General features: G+C 51.4%; 1 pseudogene; it reads left to right on the forward strand.

Moving 5' to 3' along the window:
* The first annotated feature begins 7681 nt into the window (after positions 1 to 7681).
* LOC129013869 (uncharacterized) lies at positions 7682 to 18533 on the forward strand (annotated as a pseudogene).
* Positions 18534 to 22606: the final 4073 nt, after the last annotated feature.

The raw sequence follows: 22606 nt of genomic DNA on the forward strand, positions 1-22606 counted from the left end.
TGAATGTGCAGACTGAGACTCTGCAAGGCCCAGCACAGAACAGCCGATGGGTAGCTGAAAGCTAAACAGTGATTTCAGTGGTCACAGAGTGCTGGAGATACACCCAAATTCTGGCTCAGCCAGCATCTCCAGTCTTGGAATCTCAGATCTTGATGAATATCCCAGACATTCACAGAGGGCCTAGAAGGCCATGCCTTGGGATTAAGGAAGATTCCCTGGGAATAAGAGCAAAACTGAAAAACAGCTCACCCTAACAAAGCCTAAAATGTAGTCTTGACACACATGATCAAGTTAACTCAACAGTAATTTAATTCCCTGCAAAACAAAACTCAACACTAGAGTAGGATAACATAATCCACATCTCTACAATGAAGGTTCACAACGTCCAACAGATCAAGAAACACTTACTAGACATGTGAAAAAGTGAGAAAATATATCCTAAAATTAAGAGAAAACCAGTCAATATGAACAGACCCACCGTGCATGGTGGCTCACGCCTGTAATCCTAGCACCTTGGGAGGCCAAGGCAGGTAGATCACTTGAGCTCAAGACTTCGAGACCAACCTGGGCAACATGGCAAAACCCCATCTCTACTAAAAATTCAACAATGAGTCAGGTTCGGTGGTGTGCAGGGGTCCATAACCCCCAGGCTGTGGACTGTACCCGTCGGTGACCTGGTAGGAACCAGGCTGCACAGCAGGTGAGTGGTGGGCAACAAGCATTACTGCCTGAGCTCTGCCCCCCCATCAGATCAGCAGGCATTAGATTCTCATAGGAGCGTGAACCCTAATGTGAACTGCACATGCGAGGGATCTAGGTTTCACACTCTTTATGAGAATCTAAAGCCTGATGATCCGAATTGGAACAATTTCATAGCATAACCACCGCCCCCAACCCCATCTGTGGAAGAATTGTCTTCTGTGAAACCAGCCAGAACTGCTGGTGGCACATGCCTGTGGTCCCAGCTACTTGGAAGGCTGAGGTGGAAGGATGGCTTGAGCCTGGGAGGTAGAGGTTGCATTGAGCTGAGATCATGCCACTGCACTCCAGCCTGGACAACAGAGATCTTGTCCCCCCCAAAAAAACCAAACAAACAAAACAGGGCCAGGCACAGTGGCTCACACCTGTAATTCCAACACTTTAGGAGGCTGAGGTGGGTGGATCACCTGAGGTCGGGGGTTCAAGACCAGCCTGGCCAACATGGTGAAACCCCATCTCTACTAAAAATACAAAAATTAGCTGGGTGTGGTAACATGTGCCAATAATTCCATCTGCTCAGGAGGCTAAGGTCGGAGAATTGCTTGAACCTGGGAAGTGGAGGTTGCAATAAGCCGAGATGGCACCATTGTACTCCACCCTGGGCTACAAGAGCAAAACTCCATTTCAAAAAAAAAAAAAAAAAAAAAAGCAGACCCATAAATGGCTCACACATTGGAATTAGCAGGCAAGAGCTTTAAAGTAACTATGTACATACATTAAAGAATTTAGAGAAATATTGATACTTGGTGAAGATGGTTAAAAGAGAATTTAGAGAAATAATTTTCAGTATAAGTATGTCCTAAATATGCATGGTACATACTTACTAATTTTTTTTTTTTTTTTTTTTTTTAGACGGAGTCTCACTCTGTCACCCAGGCTGGAGTGCAGTGCCTATATCTCAGCTCACTGCAAGCTCCACCTCCCAGGTTCACACCATTCTCCTGTCTCAGCCTCCTGAGTAGCTGGGACTACAGGTGCCCGCCACCATGCCCGGCTAATTTTTTGTATTTTTTTTTTTTTTAGTAGAGATGGGGTTTCACCATGTTGGCCAGGATGGTCTCGATCTCCTGACCTCTTGATCCACCCACCTCAGCCTCCCAAAGTACTGGGATTACAGGCATCAGCCACCGTGCCCAGCCACTTACTAAAAAATTATTTGCTATCAGAAATCTAAATTTAACTAGGCATCATATATTTTATCTAGCATCTCTACCCCAAAGCCAAGCAGGAGAGAGTCCAGAGTCTTATCTTCCAGCAGGTGACCTAGCCTAGGACAGAGCCTGGCCAGGGGCAATTGTGCATTGGATGGGTTAGAGATGCCAGTCATTCAATGTGTCAAAGGTTTGCCAGATCTGCATAGAATCAATATTATTTTTATTTAATATTTTTGTCTAAAGCGACTTTACAAATTTTAACCTTTCATTTGGAAATATAGATTCAGAGGAAATTTCAAAGATGGTACAGAGAGGTTTCATGTACTCCTCACTCAGTTTCCTCCAAAGGTTCTATTTTGTATAAATGTAGGACAATATCTAGCAATGTCATGTCTATGCCATTTTATCACATATGTAGACTCCTTTAACCACCACTACAATCAAGATAGAGAACTGTTCCACCACCACGAAAATCCCCCTCCTGCTATTCCTCTGCACTCATTCCTGGCTCTTCCCCTCCACTGTTCCTACTCCTGGCAACCACTAATCTGCTTTCTGTCTTTATAATCTTGTCACTTCAAGAAGATTATAAAATGCAAAAATTAGCCAGGCATGGTGGCACGAGCTTGTAGTTCCAGCTACATGAAGGCCGAGGCAGGAGGATCACTTGAACCCGGGAGGTGGAGGCTACAGTGATCCTGCCACTGCAGTCCAGCCTGAGTGACAGGGTGAGACTCTGTCTCATGAATGAATGAATGAATGAAGGCCTGGAATGGTGGCTGACACCTATAATCCCAGCACTTTGGGAGGCCAAGGTGGGTGGATCAGTTGAGGCCGGGAGTTCAAGACCAGCCTGGCCAACATGGCAAAACCCTGTGCCTACTAAAAATACAAAAATTAGCCAGCCATGATTGTGCATGCCTGTACTCCCAGCTACTCGGGAGGCTGAGACATAAGAATCACTTGAACCCAGGAGGCAGAGGCTGCAGTGAGCTGAGATCACACCACTGCATTCCAATAGGGCCAGACTGAGACTTTGTCTCAAAAACCAAACAAAAAAAGAACATTGCATAAATGGAAGCACACAGTATGTGGCCTTTTGAGATTGGCTTTTTTTCCTACTCAGCAAATTGCCCTTTGAGATCTATCCAAGTTGTACATGTTTGTTTTTATTGTTTTTCTGTTTTTTGTTTGTTTGTTTTTTTGAGATGGAGTCTCACTCTGTTGCCCAGGCTGGAGTGCAGTGGTGCGATCTCAGTTCACTGCAACCTCCACCTCCTGGGTTCAAGTGATCCTCCTGCCTCAGCCTCCCAAGTAGCTCAGATTATAGGCACCCATAAACACACCTGGCTTTTTTTTTTTTTTTTTTTGAGACAAAGTTTCACTCTTGTTGCCCACATGGAGTGCAATGGCACGATCTCAGTTCACTGCAACCTCTGCCTCCTGGATTCAAGTGATTCTCCTCCCTCAGCCTCTCAAGCAGCTGGGATTATAGGTGCCTGCTACTATGCCTGGCTAATTTTTTTGTATTTTTAGTAGAGATGGGTTATCGCTATGTTGGCCAGGCTGGTCTCAAACTTCTGACCTCATGTGATCTGCCTGCCTTGGGCTCCCAAAATGCTGGGATTACAGGTGAGAGACACATGCCCAGACTTTTTTTTTTTTTTAAAGTAGAGGCAGGGTTTCACCATGTTGGCCAAGCTGGTCTGGAACTCCTGACCACAAGTGATCTGCTCACCTTGGCCTCCCAAAGTGCTGGGATTACAGGCATGAGCCACTGTGCCTGGTCCCCTTTTTATTGTTGAATAGTATTTCATAGACTGGATATAGCAGTTTGCTTAACCATTCACCTATTGGCGAGTATTTGGTTGTTTCCAGTTTGGGACTATTACAAATAAATCTACCACGAACAATCATGTATGAGTTTTTGTGCAGACATCAGTTTTATTTTCTGGTACAAATGCCCAGAAGCAATTGCTAGGTCATATATTGAGGTGCACGTTTAATTAAAGAAGTTGTCAAACTATTTTCTAGAGTGTCTGTACCATTTTATATTCCCACCAGTGATGTATGAGAGAGAGAGTTTTGTCTGCATCCTTGCCAATATTTGATATTATCACTATGTTTGATTTGAGCTGTTCTAATAGATATGTAGTGATATCTTACTGTGGTTTTAATCTGCATATCCCCAGTGGTTGGTGTTGAAGATCTATTCCTGTGCATTAAGTCAACTCATTTTGACAACCTAAATAAATGTATTTAAAAAGGAAACTTTTGCTTTGGGAGGCCAAGGCAGGTGAATTGCTCAAGCCCAGGAGTTCAAGACCAGCCTAAGCAACATGGTGAAAGTCCATCTCTATAAAAAACAAAAAAAATCTGGGTGTGGTGTTGTGTACCTATGGTTTCAGCTACTCAGGAAGTGAGACAGGAGGATTGCTTGAGCCTGGGAGGTTGAGGCTGCCATGAGCCGTGATTGCACCATTATACTCCAGCCCGGGTGACAGAGCAAAACTCTGCCTTAAATAAATAAATGAATAAAAGGAAATTTGTGGTTAGTGGTTCTCAAAGTGTTGTCCCTGAGCCAGCAGCATCAGCATCACCATCACCTGAGAACTTGTTAGAAATGCAGATTCTCAGGCACCACCCAGACCTCCTGAATCAGAACCTCTGAGGAGTGGGTTCAGTGATCTGTGGTTTAACAAGCCCTCCCAGTGAGAATTGGTCTCTTTTACTACAAATAGAAGGTAATGGTAAAAATAAATGCATCTGCATATCACCTAAAATCCTCTTGTGGGCCCCAGGTTCACACACCACACTTTCGGGCAGGAGCCCCACTCACAGAGGCTATGACAAGAATGCTCCTGCTCCTGGGGTTGTGCAGTGACAGCTCACATGGCTCCACGTGGTGGTTCTGAGTTTGGGAAGCACTGATGTAGTCCTACTACAGCCCTTCCTGCCCTTCACTGGACGGAGAAAATCCAGGCTCTGAGGAGGGCGAGACTTGCCCAAGGTCACCCAGCAGCATGGTCAGTCTCCTTTCCCAGGGCCCTCACAATGCCTGGCCCGTTTAAAGACTGCCTCTAGTCACTGCTGAGTGAAAAATCCAGCTCCAAAACAGAATATGGGGAAGGATACTATCTTGTGCAGCTTATGTTTATAGCTGCAGATACATGGTGAAAGAAGTCAGAAAATACTGTTGAAGCAGTTATTCGGGGAGAGAAGGAGTTTGCTGGGTTTTGTATTTTTAACTTTTATATTTCATACTTTTTATCACAATGTTTAGTTACATAATCAAAATTTATTAAATGTTAAAAATCGACATGAAGCCTGATCCAGCCATGGCCTATCATTGGCAGAGTCAGGAAGCCTTCCAGATAGAGCAGCCCTGCACCTGCCCCAGGTCACACCCTGGGCCTGAGCACATGCTGGGTCCTCTGTCTGGACACCCTCACCCTGTGGTGGCCTCCATGTCTGTACCCACCAGCACCTCCTGTGGGCGAGGCCCTCCATTGCATAGAGCTCTGGGCACCCCCTAGCCCAGAGGGCACCTCACCCCTGGCCTGGTACAGAAAGGTGGACAGTGGGTATTTGGTGAATAAATGAATGAATGATTGGAACGAATCCCTTAAATGGTGATTTCCTGAGGCCCTTCTCCAGCTGGCCCAGGTGGAACCAGTTCCACTTTTCACAGGAAAGCCAGGTGTGAGGACTGGGGCAGGTGTGTGTGAGGGGCCGGGTTCTCGAGGGCTGCATGGACATGGGGCTTGTGGCGGGTCTGGGGGTGGGAGTGCTGCTGTGGGAGCTTCGGGGAAGGCTCGTCCCTGGAATTCCCCAGGGTATCCTGGTGCCCCCAGCTGCTGCATGGCATGAGAATTCCTGGCTAGTGGGGACACACAGGGACTTGTTTGGATTGGCCACCTTGTCCAGCCCAAGGAGCTGTGCCTCCAGCCTCTCAGGGAAAAAAATCACTTTTGTTGTATTACAACAGCTGCAGGCAAGGGGAGGGAGAGGTGTGCTGGGCCTCGGCCTTAGAAGCCAGAAGCCAGTTCATGCCCCTACCTTGGTCTAGGTGGGAAAGGGATGTGGCCTCGGCTAGCTCTAGGGTCCTGGGTTATGGTAAGGGCCCTCCCTTATGGACTCAGTGACTTAGGCTGACCCAGCCCCTCCCTGAGCCTCATCAGTGAAACCAGGGCTGGGCCAGGGCTCCGGACACCTCCCAGCTCCAACCTCTGGCTTTCTCCCAGGAGGGCAGGAGATCAGACAGAGGTGACCTGGGCTCCCTATTTACCTCAACCTCCTTGTGAAGCCTCCCTCTTTCTGCCTGTGAGGTGGGTGGGGCCGGAAGGAGGGCCATTCACCTGTGGGTCTCTGACTTCTCTGCCCAGGTGTGCCTGGAGAGCCTGGTCTATACCCAGTGCTCTGCTACATCCCACAGCCTGGCCAAAGCCTCCCTGCCTCCAGAGCAGCCCTGGCCCAGGGAAGAAGCTGGTCTCTGCATTGAATGATAGGTAGAAAATGAAAGTGGGGATGATAGCTCTGGAAAGGAGTCAAGGAGGAGGTGCCTTCCCAAGGACGCGGAGGGTTTTTCCAGAATGGAACTTGACTGGTGCGGGCAAACATCAGGAGGTGGGATGGTGGCTCCCTCTGTGGGAGCTGGGGTGACTTGCCTGGGCCAAATGGTGGTAGGCTGTGGGTAGGGCAGGCAGAGCTGGGGTGCCCAGAGCCTGGGGTCTCTGTCCTTGCAGAAGACTGGAATTCAAAACAAATGTCCCCTGCCCTGTGGCTGGGGGACATCCTCTACTTCCAAGCCCAGACATACACCAGCTGCTACAAGCCCCTGAGGCTCTTCAGAGGACCAATGTACAGCCACACCCACACTGGGCCAGCCTGCTGGGCCCACCTGCACCCTGGTCAGAGCCCATGACTGAGGGGACTCTCTGGGCACAATGGGGGCAGTCTCATACTGCCCTCTTAAAGGTGGATCAGTCCCTGGGATCTGGTGTTGGGCTGGGGTGGGCTGAGGCTGTTCTCTGCCAGGGTGCCTGGTGGACAGCAGGTGGAGCAACTTCTCCTTGGCTTTCCTGGACCCCAGGACACAGCTGAACACTGCACTTTACCCTGGATGCCTTCAGATTCTCAGGGGACCGTGGGAAGGAAGAGGGGGATGCCCTAGCAGGAGGCCAGGGCCCTGGGCCATGCTTGCTCCCCCCAGTCTCTCCAGCAGGCACCTCCTCTCCAGATAGACATCACCTGATTCCTGAAGGCCTGGGCTATGGACCAGAGCCCCAACACCCTCACCAAGGCCTGTTCTTGTATCAGAGCAACTAGTATGAGTTCAGAGCTGAAGGGGATGGACAGAGAGAAAAGGCAGGGCTCTGTAAGAGTTCTCAGCTCCCTACTGTGGTGGGAGAAGTCCCCCCAGAAATCTGCAGCTGCTGTAAGTCACTGGGAGGAAGCTGCAGCAGACATGTGTTTCCCAGCCTGGTAGATGCAGAGGGGTGTCCGGGCCCCTGAGTGGGAGGCCCAAACGTGGCCTTGGATGTGGCAGTGCAGGAATTCTAGCCAGCTCTGGGGCCCTGGGCAAGTCATTCAACCTCTCAGAACCCTACTCCTGGTCACCATGGGGCTCTTGTGTGGATGTAAAGAACCCCCCTGGCCACTTATGTCCCATCAGTGGAAGCCTAGCATGGGTGGAGACCCCCGAGACTGAACTCAGTGGTGGGATCCAGCCTGCCCAGCTTTCCTACATAGAGCCCAGAGCCAGCAGGATGGGCTTCCTGGAGAAGCAGGCACTCCTGTGCGCTGGGAAGCACGAGCAGGGGTCCCTTTGGGGAGGTGGAAGAGGCTGTGGTCAGTGAAGGCCATAATGAGGCAGAGCTTGGGCAAAAAAGGCATGATGATCTGGGGATCTGAGACCCAAAAGAGACTGGACTGAGGACACTGTGGCCACCTCCTCCAGGTGTCGCTCAGGCGGTGGAAGCTGAGCTAGGGCTGGGCCCCCTTGTCCTGAGTGATGCCTTGCCAGTCTTGGAAGCTGTACCCAAGGTGGCTTCATGTAAGGGCACATCTGAGCACTCTTTTTGAGATGGGGTCTTGCTCTGTCATTCAGGCTGCAATTCAGTGGCACGATCATAGCTTACTGCAGCCTCAAACTCCTGGGCTCAAGCGATCCTCCCACCTCAGCCTCACAAAGTATTGTAATTATAGGCCTGAGCTACGGAGCCTGGTTTAAAATCTTAATAAATATCTCCTCCTGGTCTGCTTCCCTGGCTGACACACACACTGGCATCTTGCACCTAGACAGACATTTTTCTGGACTTGGTTCCATTTGTTCTGATGGGCTCCTCTCTCTCAATGACCGCACGTTACAGTATGTGGCTATTCTTACACATTTCTGTATAGAACTGAGGGTTAGTATATTAATGTCAAAGTTCTACTGGTTTTTCGAGGCTGGGTGGAAAGTTTGGGTTAATTTAGTTGCAGGCATCTTGACAATATAAGCTTTTCTTCCAGGAACGGTGATTCTGGGACGCAGGTTTTGCACATTCTGATTTATTGCTTGACTCGCTGCCACAGAGGGATGGCACTGTTCCACATGCCATACCCAAGAGATGTCCCACCTTACCTTTCTAAATCAAGCTGAATGTTTTCAGCTGACAGGATATCATGAGTGCTGCGGGGACTCACTCCCCTTAACCCGAGATGAAGTGAGGCAGAGACTATGGAGCAGATCCGTGCTGAGTGCATTTGCCCTTCCTGACCTGCACTGCTGCTGTCTGGGGCTGTGTCTGAGCTGTCAGAGGGCATTGATTTGGGGATGGGGTGGGGGGCAGTGCTGGAGAGATGCCCCTCACCTTCCTCATCTCCTCCTGGCCACCAGGGCCCCTGACTTCCAGGCCCCAGTCACCACTAACAGGGTGCTGCACGGGAACGAAGTGTAGGCCCAGAACCTGGAGTTCAGGTCACTCCTCCTTCCAGTCGAAGCCTCTACCACTCCCAGGTGATTCCACCTTCATTCCTCCATGGGCCAAATATCCTAAACAAAGGCATGGACAGGGGGTCTTTATCCGAGTGCCCAAAAAACACATGCAGAAAGGCTCTGCATGCCCTCTGTGGCCTGCCAGAGGTAGGAGCCTGCCCTTCAAAATGCACAGTCCTGGTTCTTGCAGGGAGGTGAGGAGTGGAGGAAGAAAAGATCCATCTCATTCTTTCAGCAGGAACCTAAACTTGGGAAAGCCCAGATACAGTACATTTCTTAATCCTGATACTTTTATAACTGGTTACAGCTGGGTCACATGCACAACTCTTTTCCAACATCTTTCAACAGGCCACATAACATCCTGTAACTTCTTTTTTAATTTTTATTTCATAAGGCCAGGGGCAATGGCTCACATAATCTCAACACTTTTGGAGGCTGAGGCAGGAAGACTGCTTGAGGCCAGGAGTTCGAGACCAGCCTGGGCAACACAGCAAGACCCCGTATGCAACAGAGAAAAACGCTGTCTCAAAAAAAATTTTTTTTTGAGTACAGTGGCTTGATCACAGCTCACCGTAGCCTCCAGTTCCCAGGCTCGAGTGATACTCCCACCTCAGAAGCTGGGACTATCAGAGTGCACCCCCACATCTGGCTGATTTTTAAATTTTTGGTAGAGATGCGGTCTCACTATGTTGCCCAGGCTAGTCTTGAACTTCTGGCCTCAAGAGATCCTTCCAATGTGACCTCACAATGCACTGGGGTTACAGGCATGAGCCACCATGCAGCCCCAGCAAAATCTAACTGTTCTTCAGGTGCTTCTTTTGGACCTCCTAGCTAGACTGCCATTGGCAAATGCCAGTTTATTATCTTCCCACATTTATGTTAATGGATTTCCCATGTTTTATTTGTCTAGACTAGGGTTTCTCAACAGCAGCATTATTGATGTTTTGGGCTGGATAATTCTTTGTTATGGAGCTGTTTGTGCCTCACAGGATGTTTAGCAGCATCCCCAGCCTCCACCTGCTACATGCCAGTAGCACTCCTCAGTGTGACAGCCAAAATGATTTCAGATATTGTCAAATACCCCCAGGGAGGCAAAATCATCTCCAGTTGAGAACTGCTGACCTAAAAACCTCTGGAACAATGTTACATCATGTTAATGATAGCACACACTGCTCCTGACCTTAATGGGAATACCTCTAGCATCAAAGTATAGTAGTACCTGTATACTACTGTCTGGGCTGTTATTAGTACACTGTATTAGTCCATTCTCACTCCGCTATGAAGAAATGCACAAGACTGGGTAATTTATAAAGAAAAGAGGTTTAAATTGACTCACAGTTCTGCATGGCTGGGGAAGGCCTCAGGAAACTTACAATTATGGCAGAAGACACCAACAGGAGAGAGGAGAGCCGAGCAAAGGGAAAAGCCTGTAATAAAACCTTCAGATCTCGTGAGAACTCACTCACTATCACGAGAACAGCACGGGAGAAACTGCCCTCATGATTCAATTATCTCCACCTGGTCCCACCCTTGACCCGTGGGGATTATTGCAATTCAAGGTGAGATCTGATGGGGACACAGAGCCAAACCATATCATATCCTTTATATTAGCATACTGTATCAAAATATAATCTTCTTTTTTCTTTTTTTTCCTTTGAGAGAGAGTCTTGCTCTGGCTCTGGCTGGAGTGCAGTGGCACGATGTCATCCCATGGTAACCTCCGCCTCCTGGGTTCAAGCAATTCTTGTGCCTCCACCTCCCAAGTAGCTGGAACTACAGGTGTGTGCCACCACACCCAGCTAATTTTGATTTTTTTTTTTTTGAGTACACACTGGGTTCGACATGTTGGCCAGGCTGGTGTCAAACTCCTGGCCTCAAGTGATCCCCTCACTTCGGCCTCCCGAAGTGCTGGGCTTACAGGCATGGGCCACTTCACCCAACCTGAAGTATAATTTTCACAATGTGAAAAGCTTGACTTTCATACAGATAATGAAGGAATATGTATAAGATATTTTCTTTAATTTACAAGGGAGTCAGCAACACGGTGAAGCTAGTTAAAGGAGTGTTTTGAGAGACAGTGTCTGTAGTGCTCCAGGAAGGGCATTCCGAAATGCATTCTGAGATGGAGACAAAACTTGTTAATATCCTATAGGGAGGCTGGGCATGGTGGCTCACACCTGTAATCCCAGCACTTTGGGAGGCCAAGGTGGGTGGATCACCTGACGTCAGGAGTTCAAGACCAGCCTGGCCAACATGGTGAAACCCTGTCTCTACTAAAAATACAAAAATTAGCCAGGCGCAGTGCTGGGTGCTTGTAGTCCCAGCTACTTGGGAGGCTGAGGCAGGAGAATCACTTGAACCTGGGAGGTGGAGGCTGCAGTGAGCCGAGATCATGCCACTGCACTCCAGCCTGGGCGACAGAGCAAGATTCTGACTTAAAAAAAATCATATTGGGAAATAAAAATGTCATCTTTGGGAGTTATCTTTTCTACTGGACAGAAATCTGTAAGTTAACATACATACATATTCTCCAGTATATTCATAACATATTCTGTAGTATATTTCCCTACACTAGTGCTTTTCAAAGCATGGTCTCAAATTGGAAGCATCAGCATCACCTGGGAATATAGACATGCGATGCTCAGTCCCCACTTCAGTCCTACTGAGTTAGAAACTCTGGTGTGAGGCCCAGCAGCCAGTTTCACAAGCCCTGCAGGTGATGATGATGCCCTCTAATGTGTGAGGACCACTGCTCTAAATAATCAATCTTTAATAGTAAAACAAGTATCTATGAAACAATGCTCCGGTATGACATTAAAAGGGCACACCATCCACCTTTTAACTTTATTTCTCAATTTAGATATTTTGTCTGATGTTAAATTTGCTGTTTCTTTCAAATACTCTAAAGACAGTTTTCATCTGTTCCTAATTTTCTCTTTTTAAATAAAAAATGGTTTTCCAAATCTGTCCATTTTACTCTTCTTTAACCTATTGATAGGATGAAGTAAAAGTTGAACCATTCTTACTTTTTTTTTTTTTTTTGAGATGGAGTCTCACCCTGTTGCACAAGCTGACTGAAATGCAGCGGTGCAGTCTCGGCTCACTGCAACCTCCACCTCCCGGGTTCAAGCGATTCTTGTGCCTCAGCCTCCCAAGTAGCTGGGATTACAGGCACCCGCCACCATGCCCAACTAATATATATATATCTTTTTTAGTAGAGACCGGTTTTGCCATGTTGGCCAGGCTGGTCTCCAACTCCTGACCTCAAATGATCTGCCTGCCTCAGCCTCCCAAAGTGCTAGGATTACAGGTGTGAGACACTGCACCCAGTCATTTTTTTTTTCTTTTTTCTGAGATGGTCTCCTTCTGTTGCTCAGGCCGGATGGAGTACAGTGGCGACATCATGGCTCACTGCAGCCTCCACCTCCCATGCTCAAGAGATCCTCCTACCTCAGCCTCTTAGGTAGCTGCGATGACACGTGTGCACCAGCAGAAGCAGCTAATTTTTTGTAGAGACCAGGGTTTCCCTATGTTGCCCAAGCTGGTCTAGAACTCCTGGGCTCAAGCGATCCACCGGCCTTGGCCTCCGGAAAAAGTGAAACAATAAAAAACAAAAAGTTATAAATACTTTATAACAGGTACTTACAAAGCACTTACATTGTATTAGGTATTATAGTAATCTAGAAATGATTTAAAGTATACGGAAGGATGTGCATAGGTTATATGCAAATACTATGCCATATTATATCAGGGACTTGAGCATCGGTGAATTTTCCTATCTCTGGGGTCCTGGAACCAATATCCTGAAGTTACTAAGGGATGACTGTCTTCAGTTTCTTCTTTGGTTATTAGTTTATTCTCTGATGTATTTTTGTTGTTGTTTTGTCTTTTTGTTTTTGCCTCTGCAAGTCAATGTCGGAAACTTAGTCGTTCTAGACAACCCATTAGCTCAAAGCTACCAGTAAGTAGACTACCACTGCAAATCTAAGCAACCGATTTTTTTCCCCATCAGATTGGCAAAAATTAAGCATCTATTGATGTTGAAGCTGTAGGGAGTTTTCCTGAGCATGTTAATTATGACAGCCCTTTTTGTTAGGCACCTAGACGATTCATCAAAATGAAATAAAATACCCATGCACTTGAAGAAGTTATCTGGTTATTTCCTTATCTGGGTGCTGGTTATGTGAGGTGTACAGTTGATGAAAACTTATTAAGCTTTATATTTATAATAGGTACAATTTTCTGTATGTGTAGTAGATTTCAGTAGTTTTTAAAATGTCTTTTGCCACAGCCCGCAGCTGTGTATAATGCTATTCGCTTAACAGTGGAAAACATGGCAATGACCTGAATCCCCCTGGCTCCCGGGATCCTACCCCCTTAAGTTAAACAAATGAAATAACTTCCACTGTCTTTCCTAATGCCTTAATTCGGTCCTCAGTTAAACTGACAGTGGGCGCTGTTTCTTTCCAGGGAAGGATTCCGGGAGACAGAGGAGGAGACGCCAGCATTTCGCCCCCGGCGCCTCCAGCGGGCTGCGGTCCGCTCCCGGCCTCACTCGAGCAGGCCCCGCCCTCCCAGAGGCCGTTAGTCCAAGTCAAGTGATCGTGGACTCAGTTGACCCGGTGGGACCGGAAAAAGAAATTCCCGGGCCCTGGCTTCCTGGCGCGATGATGAGGCACCAGGGGTGAAGCGAGGCATGGGCTGCTGGAGCGGGAATGAGGGGGCGCCAGTGGCTCCGGAAACGGGTGGAGGTTGTCTGCCCTGGACTCTCCGCAAACAGTGTGTGCGGGCGTGAGGGCTGCGGGCCTGAGAAAGTCCACCGCTCTCCCGCTCCCGAGACAGGGGCAGGGGTGGGGGGCGGGTAAGACAGCGCAGGCCGGCCGGCTTAGAGTCCCCCTGCTTCCCTGTGGAAAGGAAGGGCCCCCGCCTCCCGGGGCAGGAACTAGCGCTTGTCTGGAGCTGGGAGTCCTTTCTGGTCTTCCCCAGCCCCAAGACGACCTCCCAAGGACACCCCCTTCCCCAGCCCTGCTGTGGGACTTAAACAAGAACGCGCTTAGGATCAGGATCACTCTTCCACACTCTTAGGAAGCCCCTCCGCTCTTTCCAGAGCCAGAAAGTAGTAGTTTTGGGGTTGAGACTTATCCATCCATCCATCCGCACGTTCTAAGCGCCTAGTCTATACCGTGAAGTGTACTAGGCACTGGGAGGACTTGAGCTGCTGAGGGAAGGGGAAATGGGAGGCTTGAATTGGAGTCATAGTTAAGGCTCCAGGGGCAGAGACCTAACTGCGCCTTGTGTGTAGTGCTGAGGGGGCTCCCTGAAGATGCCTTCAACCTTAAAGGCGGATGGCAGGAGCTGGCTGGCTGAAGTACAGTTTGTGTACCAGGGGTTGGGAGGCAAAGGTGGGAGGCGTGTGTCTTCAGACAGGGAACAAGCATGTGCAGAGACTTCAGGTGAGACAGAGCATGGCTCCCCAGGAATGAATGCATTTCCCATAGCTGGGAGAGTATCATCTGCAGGTTAGGGAAAGATGAGCCTGGACAAGTAAAGACCAAATCTTTGTGGCTGTTGGAGCACCACAATCAAGATAATGAACATATCCACCGGCCCCCAAAATTTCCTTGTGTGAGGGGCTATTTTAGGAAGTATGATCAAGAAGGGCAGGCCTGGCTGGGTGCAGTGGCTCACGCCTGTAATCCCAGCACTTTGAGAGGCCGAAGTGTGCCGATGACCTGAGGTCAGGAGTTCGAGACCAGCATGGCCAACGTGGTGAAACCCTGTCTCTACTAAAAATACAAAAAAGCCGGGTGTGGTGGCACGTGCCTGTAGTCTCAGCTACTTGGGAGGCTGAGGCAGGAGAATTGCTTGAAGCTGGGAGGTGGTGGTTGCAGTGAGCCAAGATTGTGCCATTGCACTCCAGCCTGGGCAACAGAGTGAGACTCCATCTTTAAAAAAAAAAAAAAAAAAGAGGGGCTGGTGTGATGAGGTGTCACTTGAGCAGAGAGTGGAATGAAATAAAGGATAGCAAGCCACGTAGAGAGTGCAGCAGGCATGGAGGCGGGAGCAAGGCTGGTGTCCAAGCAGCCGCAGGGAAGCCAGAGTGGCTGGACTTGTGTGGGTATGGGGAAGAGGGGAGAGAGGTCACTCATCTGTGTGAGGCACAGGACTTTGTTTTATCCCCTGCTGTACCCCCAGCACTTAGAGTGGGAGCTAGCACAGAGAAAGGCGCTCAATTGATGTTTGCTGAGCAGATGAATGCCTGGAGTAGACCAAAGAGCAGAGTTTGGTGGCAGGGTGGGTCAGGGAGAGAGTTTACTCAACAGCCTGGTGATAGGGGAGAACAAGTGGCCAGAGGGTGTCCATCTATGATGGGGACCAGGGGTCCTTGCTGGGCAGCAGTGTGGGAGACACACGGATCCTGGCCACACCTCAGCCTTCCCTCCAGCCTGATTACCTGCCTCCCTCCCTTGCAGAGGTTCCGGTTCTGTGGTGATCTGGACTGTCCCGACTGGGTGCTGGCAGAGATCAGCACGCTGGCCAAGATGGTTGAGTGCACAGGGTCTAGTCTGGGTGGAGGAGGGGTGCTGGGGGTGGGGATAGTAGGTGTAGACGATGGTGAGGTTTCTCTGGGGTTAGGGCGTCAGTGCTCTCAGCCTGTGCTACCATGCTTTGTGACCTTGATCAGTGGCTGGCCTGCTCTGAGCCAGTCCCCAGGAAGGAGGGGTGAGGTTTGCCAGCCTGGCTGATGTAAGGACTTCCCTTCCAGTCCTCTGTGAAGTTGCAGCTGCTCTGCAGCCAGGTACTAAAGAGCTGCTGGGATAGGGGAATGATATGAGTACAAGACCCAGCACCCCATTGTCCCATGCCCTTATGACCCCTACTGCCCTGAAACTCTGCTCTAGGCCCAGGAAGACAGGTGACCCAGCCTCACAACCTCTCTGGGCACCTCCCATACTTCTTTCCAGCCTGTCTGATTCTTATTGCAGGATCCAGGCTGTAGGTGAGGGGCTGGTGAGCAGGGGCCTGGCACCCCCTGAAGATCTCCTTTCACCATAGTATGAGAAGATCCTGAAGCTCACAGTTGACGCTAAGTTTGGTGAGTACCCCACTGAGTCCACAGCCCCAGGCAACCCTGGGACCTTGGCCTGGTGCCTGGTACAGAGGGCCCCCCCCTCCAGCAGCATCCTTAACCTGCCTTCCCTAGTGGAGGAGCATGAGGGAAAGAAAGACATTGACAATCCCACTTTCTTGTCCTCTGCCAGCTCCTGGTGGAGCAGTAGCAGTGCCTGTAGGCCTCAGGAGGCCATGGGGCCTTGAGCTGAAGTTAATAGGGCAACTGGGAGGTGGCTGGGGCCACAGTGACACCCCCTGTCCCACCCATGGGTCCCGCAGAGTCAGGCGATGTGAAGGCCACAGTGGCAGTGCTGTTTCATGCTCTCCGGTGCAGCCAAGCACAGTGTCAATGGCGAATCCTTGGCCAGTGAACTGCAGCAGCTGGGGCTGCCTAAAGGTACGGGTTGTGGGTGGGTAGCTGGGCAGCCTGTGGGCCAAGGTCTGCTAGAGAGCAGGCCAGGCCCTGTGACCCTGAGGTGTACCCTGCCCTGTGTGGGCCCTGTGACCCTGAGGTGTACCCTGCCCTGTCTGGGCCAGGAACCCAAGCCCAGCCCCCACCTGCTACCTCCAGAGCTTCTCCATTCTACCTCCAGAGCACACGGCCAGCCTGTGCCACTGTTATGAGGAGAAGCAAAGCCCCTTGCAGAAGCACTTGGGGTCTGCAGTCTACGCAGTAAGTATGAGGCCAGCCAGGGTGTGGGCTCATTCTAGAAGGTGCATGCAGCACACAAAGGGCATGGAGAGTCCAGGGAGACGACTTAACCATGGTCACATACCAAGCAGCCGCAGAGCTGGGACCTGGCCCTGGGTCTCCTGACTCCGCGGGCTCTGTGATGTGTACGTACAGGATCAGACCTTGCCCTTTCCTCCTGGCTGACCCTTCCTTAGTCTCCTGTGCCCCACGTGTGAGCACCCAGCTCACTCTCATTCCTCCCTCTCCAAAGCGTGGTCTCTGGCAGCATGAGTGGCAGAAGGGACAGCAGAGACTGTGGAGCCCTCAGCTGCACCTAAGACCTCTGTGTGGTCTAGCTGTGTGTGCTGGGGGAGGCTTTTGGCCACTGTTTCCCCTTCTGTAAACAAGACCGACCCCTGTGGCATGGAGGGCGGGAGGCCGATGTGAGTGCCAAGCACTTGGAGCAGGGCCCTGAGTGAGCATGGACATGAGAGCAGGGGTGTTCCTCAACTTTATGCACCTTGGGGATGAGAGTGGGGCTCCCTGCGTGGGTTGACAAGGCATTGCTTTCCCCTACCCCACCTCTGTCCCAGCCCTGCAAGTCCAATCCTTGGGGGTCTAGGAAGGAAGAAACCCATGGCTGTGTGACCTCAGGCTGGTGCCTGGCCCTCTCTGGCTGTGAGTTCCTGGGAAAGACAGCAGCCAAGGCACATCCTCAAGTTTAGCACTTTGACAAGAAAGGCGGGGATACTGGGATCAGGCTCAACCCTCTGGCCCCAAATCCCGCGGCCCCAGCTGGAGGATGAGGAGATGCTGGGCTTGGATGGGGGAATCAAGGGTGTAAAGAGGCCTGCTCACCCCTCAGCTTGGCTCAAAGACTCAAGGCGTCAAAGGCTCAGCCTGTGACTCAGGAAGGAGACCTGGCCCAGCCAGACACTCACCAGGACAAGGGCAACTGTGACGAGCAGGAGGCCCAGCATGAGGAGAGCCGTGGCATAGCTGGAGATAAAGGCATCCAGCAGGCTGGAGGCTTTGGGGCTAGGAGTGCCTAGAGCAGAGCAAGAAGGCTATGGCCTGGTGGGGCTTTGCCTCCCAGACTTCTGAGAAGACAGAATCTGGGCCCAGAAGTTGCTGTGGGACCAGAGAGCTGGGACTAGGAGTACTTTGGAGGGCTCCATGAGGAGGGGAGGCAGCGAGCCCAAGGGAGGTGGCAGAGGGACAGAGGGAGGCGGGCCTGCAGAGGGAAGGAGGTGATGACCGTGTCTACCAAGAGGCCCTCTGCCTCCCACAGGGTGTGCAGACCCTGGCGTGCACAGTCCCACACGACGGCCTGGGCTGGCGCCACCCTGAAGAAGGTGGCACCCACTCTGGCGGTCAGTGGGTCTCGCCTGCTGAGAGGATTAACACAGACATCAGGGGGCTGGGCATCCTTGGGGGACTAGGGGAGGTCATCTCTTCCAGCCTCCTGTCCTCAACCCCAGAACACTGGCCTGAGCCCTGGGTCACCCAGGGCCACCCTGGACCCAGCGGAATTCCTCCACCACCACTTGGTCAAAGTTCTGCAGAGGCCTGAGGACGAGGGTCAGCTGGGTTCAGGAGAGGATGAAGAGGGTCACAGCTCTACCAAACGAAGCTTCATTCCTTGTGGTGCCTGGCCCACCCCTCTGCTGCCAACCTCAGGCTGGCCCAGCCCTGCACAGTAGGTGCCCAAAGGCATCGTAGCGGTTCCTGTCATGCTGGTCTCCCCCTGGGGCCCCTTCTGGAGCTTGGTATCACAGATCTCAGGGTAGGGGGTACAGCTCAGTCTCCCTTCCCCCTCATCCCCCTCATAGGGGCTTGGTCCACCAAGGCCCCTGACTGCTAGGGAACCCACACCCATGGCCTCCTTCTTTCTGACTGCTGGCCCTTCCCCAGCCTGGATACTTGAGCCCTGGGCAGAGGGGTAATGATCCCAGGACTGTCTTCGCAAGCAGAGAGGCTACTTGGCACCAGGCCCTTACTCCCTGGGCTGAGCTCAGCAGCCGGTGTGTCACCAAGGTCCCTTGGGCAGAAGGGGCTCAGCCCTGAGGGCCCATCACTCACCACACCTGCATGTTCCTGGTAGTCATCCACCCTGGGGACCCAGCTTTCCCCCTGCCCCCAGCTGCTGGCAGCCCCATCTTGACTCATCCAGGGTCCTGGGGGCCATGTGAGGAAGCAGCCAGCAGCTGGGAGGAGCATGTGGTGTTTCTGCATCTTTTCTTATGGAGCTCCCTTGGGTGGGAGGGGCTACAGACTCAAGGGAGACTCAGGCCACCCCTTCCCCACTCCCTGGCTGGGTGGGCTTCCAGCTCAGGAGTCTACTGGAAGGATGGGACTGTCCTGTCACAGAGGCAGGTCTGAGTAGTCCAGGCCCAGTTCTACCCTCCAGTAGGGCCCCTTTCATTCATTTGTCCAGCTGGCTTTGCCCAAAGCACAGGCGATGTCTATGTGGACTGTGTCCCCTGACCCCAAGGGGCGTCTGGCTCCAGTCCTGGCCTGGAACTCAGACACCTTAGTGTTAGAGGCCACATCTGGCAGGGTGGACCAGCATGGTCTGCCCACGGCCAGAGCAGGTACCATGTTGGCAGCCCCAGACCTGACACCACGGCTCCCGTGTCCCCTCTCCACTTCCGTCCTGCACATCACCTACACTACGTGCTGTCTCTGATGAATCCAAGCTGTCAGCTTCTGTCAGCTTGGCCAGGAAGTCACGCTGACCAAAGTGGAATGGTGCAGCCTGAGTTGGGGGCTAAGTGGGAATGGGTCTGGTGTGGGAGGGGGGGGTGGGGGTGAGGCAGGTGTGTGGCACCTCTCTGCTTATCTTCCCTTCTCCTTTGCCCACAAAGGGGGCATCTTCTCCATGTCCCTCTGCCACTCCGGGGACATAAAATACTGCCCCAGGTCTGTCTTCCTTTGGACATAGCCCACCTACCTTCCTGCGGGACTCAGGGCTTTGTTTTGTCCTGTGGCCCACATGAGAAGCAATTATCCCTGCTCTGCTCAGTTGAGAGAGGACAAACTGAGGCAGAGCAGGGGAACAACTCTGTCATAGTCTGACTGTTAATGGCAGAGTCAAGACCAGCCCTTCCTTGAGTGTCAGGTCCAGTGGACACTGTATTAGTTCACTTTGCCTTGCTCTAGAGGAATACCTGAGACTGGGTTATTTATTTATTTATTTTTGAGATGAAGTCTAGCTCTGTCGCCCAGCCTGGAGTACAATGGTACAATCTCAGGGCACTGCAACCTCCACCTCCTGGGTTCAGGCTATCTCCTGCCTCAGCCTCCTGAGTAGCTGGAATTATAGCCATGCACCACCATGCCTGGCTAATTTTTTGTATCTTTAGTAGAGACAGGGTTTTGAGATGGAGTTTTGCTGTTGTGGCCCAGGCTAGAGTGCAATGGTGTGATCTCAACTCATTGCAACCTCTGCCTCCCAGTTCAAGCAATTTTCATGCTTCAGCCTCCCAAGTAGCTTGGATTACGGGTATGCACCACCATGCCGCCTAATTTTGTATTTTTAGTAGACAGGGTTTCACCAGGTTGGCCAGGCTGGTCTTGAACTCCTGACCTCAAAGTGATTCACCCACCTCGGCCTCCCAAAATATTGGGATTACAGGTGTGAGCCACCGCTCCTGGCACTGAGATGGGGTAATTTATAAAAGAGGTTTATTTGCCTCACAGTTCTGCAGGCTGTACAAGCATCTGCTAGGCTTCTAGTGAAGCCTCAGGAAGCTTTTACTTCTGGTGGGAGGCAAAGAGGGAGCAGACATGTTGCGTGGTGAGAGAAGAAGCAAGAGAGAGGAGGCATCAAGCTCTCCTGTGAACTAATAGAAAACTCCCTCATTGAATCACTTGAACCCGGGAGGTGGAGGTTGCAGTGAGCCAAGATCATAGCACTGCACTCCAGCCTGGGCTATGAGCAAGACTCTGCCTCAAAAAAAATAAATAATAAAAAATAAAAAATAAGAAAACTCACTCATTACCATGGGGAGGGCACTAAGCCATTCATGAGGGATCCCCCACCATGACCCAAACACCTCACACTATAGGCCCCACCTCCAGCATTGGGGATCACATTTCAACATGAGATGTGGATGGGACAAGTATCCAAACTATGTGAGAGGCCTCCCCCTGCCTCTCATCAGAGTCTTCTGTCCTCAGTTCAGGTGCATGCTGGCCTCCATGCCCGGCTCCTAGGAAGTCATCTTGGCCCCAAGGGGTTGGGCAGGGCCACTAGGCTGAGGGTTGGAGCCCTATCTCTCCTAGTCCCAGCCTGGGTCTCCATCACTGGCTAGCCCGCTCTGCTTGCTGCATTCTCTCCACACCTGCTCCCTGCAGCCCAGGGGTCAGTCTGGGTGCAGGCCTGGGTAGAGGTCCAGGAGCAGATTCTGCCCCCCAGCTCATACCTCCTGTGCACCTTGGCAGCCAAAATGCACCAGCATGGCCAGGAGCACTGGCCTGTCCCTGTAGTCTCAGTGTTTTGGGAGGCTGAGGTGGAAAGATCGCTTGAGACCAGCCTGGGCAACATAGTCAGACCCTGTCTTGGAAAAAATAAAATTAGGCATGGTGGTGTGCACCTGTAGTCCCAGCTCCTCAGGAGGCTGAGGTGGGAAGATTGCATGAACCCAGGAGATCAAGGCTGCAGTGAGCTATGATTGCACCACCACACTCCAGCCTGGGCAACAGAGCAAGACCCTGTCTCTAAAACAAGAAACAAAGTGCACCAGTGTGTGGATACCAGCTTCTCCTGGTGTGTGGACCTGACCTCACTCGGCCCCATCAGTGAGTGGGAGGCTTCCTGCTGTCTTCCAGAACATTCCCACCACTACACTTGTGTTCCTCCTGCATTCTCTGGTAGGCTTTGTGAGGGGACCTGTCACCTACCTCTCTGGCTGCCCTAAGGCCCAGCTCAAACCTTCTCTGACCCTGAGAACCTTTTTCTGAAGAGTCTTTCCCCCACCCATAGGCCTCCTCATTTCAGAGCTTTTGGTGGGGTGAGTACAAGGATTGACTCTCTGCTACCAGCCTGGGTAGGGTCCCTAGGGTTGGGTCTCTGGATGGCATATGAGGGTCTAGATCAGGATCCAGATGCCTGTAACCTGAAGGGCAGGCCCTGAGCTGCCCCAACTTCATGGAGCCGCTCATCCAACCTGACCTTCTGGGACAGGCCCGACCCCTGCATCCTTTGGTCTTGGTCCCTGCTGGGAACTCTGGTTACCCTGGCTTACCTACTTTGACTCCAAAAGTAATGCTGACATCCCCTGTGAGACACAGTGACAGACTGAGACTAATGTAGGGTTACCTGGCTCAAAGTCACCATGGCCAGGCAGAGCTCAGGTCCTAGCACTGTTCAGCCTCTGCCTCCCGGGTTCAAGTGATTCTCCTGCCTCAGCCTCCCAAGTAGCTGGGACTACAGACGCATGCCACCATGCCCGGCTAATTTTTTGTAGTTTTAGTAGAGATGGGGTTTCACTGTGTTAGCCAGGATGGTCTTGATCTCCTGTCCTCATGATCCGCCCACCTCAGCCTTTCAAAGTGTTGAGATTACAGGCCTGAGCCACTGCACCTGACCTCCTTAACACCCTTCTAGCTCTGGTGCCCTGCAGGGTCTACCTTGGAGCACCTGGAGCCCAAGATGCTGCCCCTCACCTTTGTGATCCCAGGGACCTCTTAACCTGGCCCCTCCCCTGTGACTCTCCTTGGCCCCAGGCAGAGAAAGCATCTTGCCTGAGGTCACCTGTCAGGTAGGGACAGAGTGGGACTTGGGTTCTTTCTCACCCAGCTGCAGCTCCCCCTCCCCGCAGCCCCTTCCCCCAGGAGATAGAGAACCTGGCAGGCTGTGCATCATAGAAGAGTTCACTTTCCTTCTGGTGAGGGATGGGAACCAGCTTGGGGTGGAAGGGATGA

This window comes from Pongo pygmaeus, chromosome 16 (assembly GCF_028885625.2).
Source record: "Pongo pygmaeus isolate AG05252 chromosome 16, NHGRI_mPonPyg2-v2.0_pri, whole genome shotgun sequence".
Taxonomy (NCBI): domain Eukaryota; kingdom Metazoa; phylum Chordata; class Mammalia; order Primates; family Hominidae; genus Pongo; species Pongo pygmaeus.